This window comes from Lactuca virosa, chromosome 3 (genome assembly GCF_052849685.1).
Source record: "Lactuca virosa cultivar CGN04683 chromosome 3, Lactuca_virosa_CGN04683_v6, whole genome shotgun sequence".
In the NCBI taxonomy this organism is placed as follows: domain Eukaryota; kingdom Viridiplantae; phylum Streptophyta; class Magnoliopsida; order Asterales; family Asteraceae; genus Lactuca; species Lactuca virosa.
This window is the reverse complement of record NC_136428.1, coordinates 320,146,328-320,150,498: the sequence shown is the minus strand read 5'-3', so window position 1 is coordinate 320,150,498 and position 4,171 is coordinate 320,146,328. Positions and strand designations below refer to the sequence as shown.

General features: G+C 32.7%; 1 long non-coding RNA gene across 1 annotated transcript; it reads left to right on the top strand.

Moving 5' to 3' along the window:
• Positions 1-282: 282 nt before the first annotated feature.
• LOC145163052 (uncharacterized) lies at positions 283-3,843 on the top strand. The gene is made up of 9 exons (XR_013739534.1): positions 283-426; positions 516-634; positions 2,118-2,241; positions 2,323-2,398; positions 2,507-2,566; positions 2,646-2,912; positions 3,070-3,213; positions 3,325-3,397; positions 3,471-3,843. It is a non-coding gene; the product is annotated as an uncharacterized LOC145163052 (long non-coding RNA).
• The last annotated feature ends 328 nt before the right edge of the window (positions 3,844-4,171 follow it).

The following is a 4,171-nucleotide window of genomic DNA, read 5'->3' as shown; positions in this document are numbered from 1 at the left end:
TTTTTTGCCCTGAACAGCACAAAATCTTTTATAAGAAGGAATTGGAGAAACAAATTGAGGATGAAATTGGTGTTAGTGCCGACCAAAATCATGAGTGGTGTGCACTTTTTACCTATAACACACTCAAAGTCTTCTACTTTTCAAGACCATTAACCCTGTTGCTATAAAGATGTTACAATTTTAATAATTGATGTTTCATGTGTGATTATTTTTCAACATATCCACATCTTGTAGGTTTTATTTTATTTAGAGTCCATCATATATGATCTATTTCAACTCAAGTTGCTACTTTGGTTGCAGATCAAAGGGCAACACGACATTGATAGTTGCAGAAAGGAAATACAACAAATGTGTTAGCTCCATAAAGCAGCTCCTGATGATCTTCATTTAGTGAAAACAGAAAATTAAAGTTTATTATTAGAGAAGGTAACAGAATTGAGAAGAAGAAAAAGTGACACCTTTTACACAACATATATTACTCATGAATCATGATACATTTTTTTCTTATATTGTAGGATAAATTAAGCAAGAAACGAGAAGATCTTCTACTTGAGAAAAAAATCAAGGAATGTAGATGAAAAAGAACAAATTACTATACACAACAGAGTACTCAGAAAGCAAAGATGATTTTGAGGTATTTTAGATATTTTTTTATTTTTCATGTTATATATATTGAGATTAGGGATGAGCATATGGACCGGGGAACCGGCCGGAACCGGTACCGGAACCGGAACCGGTCGGGTCGGGCCGGGACCGGGACGTTATTTTTGTGGATTTTTGGAACCGAGAACCGGTGGGAACCGGAACCGATATAACCCGAACCGGTAGAACCGGCAAAAACCGGAACTGTATGATGCTATTTTTCGAGGACCGGTTCCAGCATATAAAGAGACGACAAGAACCGGTAGGAACCGGGAACCGATAGAACCGCCGGTCCGGTTCGGTTCTTGATTTTGGCCGAAGCCGGTTCCCGGGTCGGGTCCGGTTCGGGCCGGTTCCGGCCAGTTCAGTCCTTTTGCTCATCCCTAATTGAGATTGTTATTTATTAAATTTAATATTTAGTAAGACAAGCAACACTCTAAACTTTACACTAAGCTTTTTTTACAATCATTTATGGTTAGTTTCATGGTTAGTTTCATGATTCTGTTATGTCATTTTGACTTAATTTGACATATAAAAAACTCATATTAGATAGTTATATGATATTGTTCGGTATTTTCATCGTTAACAAACATTTAAATACTTTAGTACCTTTATTTGTGTATATTATTCTTCAATTAATTAGATCTCTCACCGTTTTAACAAAATCATCTTATTTGACGTATTATTCAATCACAACAACCCACTATTTTCTTAACAAATAATTGATTTAACATGTAAATCTTCTTCTTGAAGGATTACACTTACCCATTTGTTGACTTGGTTTACCTTTGTTTTACCAATAAGTTCCTACAATAAATTATTGTTGTCGGAGATAGTCTTCTTTGACTAATATATAATCTAAAATTTGGAGGCTTATATCATGGTGCTAGAAGTTGGAGGCTTATATCAAGGTGCTAAGATAGATTTTTATGCTGCATAGATAAAGCTCAGGGGCAAAAAAGTCAAAAAATTTGACAAAAAATCGCAACAAAAAGTGATTGTTTCCTACATCCTCTATAAATAGCATTTTAGATAATTACAACTTTCCTCATGCTCCTAATAGTTCAGATGGACAAAGTTCAAAAATTGAAGTCTTGAAATGCTATTTAATTTATGTAAAATGATGAAATGGTCCCTGAACAGCAGAAAATAAATTCTATCTAAATTTGTCTTATGCGAGGGTCAATATAAATTCTACATTTGTTTTCAACTTACAACTTTAATGGATTTAATTATTGTGATTTTTCTTTGTTTTGTTTTTTTGAAATTAGTAAACCATTCTACCTGCAATTATATCCTATTTTATAATGCTTTTTTATTTTTTTTTTATTTTTGTAGATGTGCTGTTAACAATGGCTGGTATATCTTTGAAAAATTTCTGATTAAGATCAACTGCCCATATAAGTCTTGCTTTTTTGATTGAAGAGTGGTCAATAACATCTTTCTCACTATAATTATTTGGTTTCGTTTCGTAGGTTTTCGAAGTTCATTTGCTGCCTAAAAAACAATCAGAAGACATCATCATTGTAGATACACAACCTAATGAGACATTACAGATAGGAGTTCATTCAGATTCCAACATTGCGAAAGCTTCTTAAGGTAACTATTATAAAGTGTGAGAAAGTTAATATCATACACAAATTGTTAAATTACCATATTATACCATACTATCCATGGCAGGTGTTGGAGTTTCTGGCTGAAGGAAAGATTCTTAAATTGGAAAATATCTTAAAACCTTCTCCAAATGGGCCATAAGGTTTGAACAACACATTATGAATACACTTATTTTTTCTATATTAAGATATAAAATATTTTATAGTTTTACTTCCTTCGATAATGAAACTCCTGTTGGCTTCTTTTTCAGCTCCAAGGAATCGATTTTGTCATTGACAGAGCATACGGACAAACATGTTGATTTTAAAATGTTAGACTCCAAAATAGCAACATACTTTTGTGTATTTGTGCATTATAGTTTTTTTTATCATGTCGTGTTTTATTTTTAGTCCAATAGGTCCATGAAATTACCCGAAATTCCCGTGACAAGTGGATTCCACACATGACAGCCTAATCGATAGGTGCACAAATAGCGCATTCTGTTTCTTTAAAATAGAAGTTATACGAATGCCTAATTATTTGTGTGTCTTGGCCTTTTCCCTTTATGTTTTTTGTGTTTCTTCTTAATTTATCAGTTTGGGTTGAATTGTTTCTAACACAACTATGAAAGAGGAAAAGCACTTCCGATGGAAAGACTCAAGAAAAACTAAAAACAGGTGGACCTTTGCTTATAAAAAATGTTTGAAGTTATTGGCTTATTTCACCATTTGTTTTCTTTTTGATAAGTTATGATAAAAATATCAATTTAAATATATTCTTTTTCTTGCATTTTATATTTAAACTAATTTCAACATTGTTGGAGGTTTTTTAAAGAAACTGTAGGTAAAAAGCAAACCAAGTATCAGGTTTGATTCCGATGCATCGCTTATCAGTCTTATAAACACCAAAGTTAAATAGGAGACATGGAAGGATCGAATGATGAAGAGGAAGATGATGATTTCGATGATGATTCTGAAGGTTTGTTTTCTCACTATTTTTTTCTCTATTTAAATACTTGTCAATATATGAAATTTATTTTGAATATAATCTGGTTGCAATATTTGATGTTTTACCATGTTGTTGACTAAGAACCACCACAGATTGATGAAGTGATACCCAGAATTTTGTCTATATCTAGAGTGCATTCCTCTGGTTTTTCCAGGTGAAATCAGAGTTTCAGTACATTTTTGTGACTAGAATCACACAAATTTACTAAACCTAACTTTGATTTCTAGCAGTGATGCAGGATTTAGTGGTGGTGGACTGCTTATACAGTCGGAGATGCAACATGGTTCGATGAATATGGTGGCAGGTGCTCAAAATGTGAATGGGGTTGCAGTCAGTGGACCTGAAGAGTATTTGGGTAATTCGAGGTTTTCCTATTAGGTTACTCATGGTTATGGCAATGGTCCCTCAACTATATTTAGGTCATTTTAAAGTTGCTTCCTTTTTGTCTTTTTTAGTCCCTCTACTTCCGTTGGTTATTTGTGGCATTATAGGTTCCTATGTTTTCGTTTAATTCTCACTTTATTAGTTTTGCTTACAGATTCATTGATGTTTTTTTATTTCTTATTTATTTATTTATTTATAGATAAGTTAAAGAGCGAAGGAATGAGCAACTCAAACTATAAACATTTTCAAAGAACAAACAACGGAAAAAATTGTCGCATCCGACCCCCGCAACGCGGGGGTTTCCCATCTAGTTTGAGATTAAAATCAACTATCAAGATTCTTTGTTAATTTTAGTTTATAAAATACCATCATTTGCAATGATTTTTTACTATTATTTTTAAACCTGAATACCTTCAAGTTATATGTATAGTCTTTACTTCAATATTTATGTATCAAAATTTGTTATTGGGGTACATACTTCAATATTTATGTATCTAAATTTGTTATTGAGCTACATGTAGGGGTGTTCGTTTGGATGAATCGG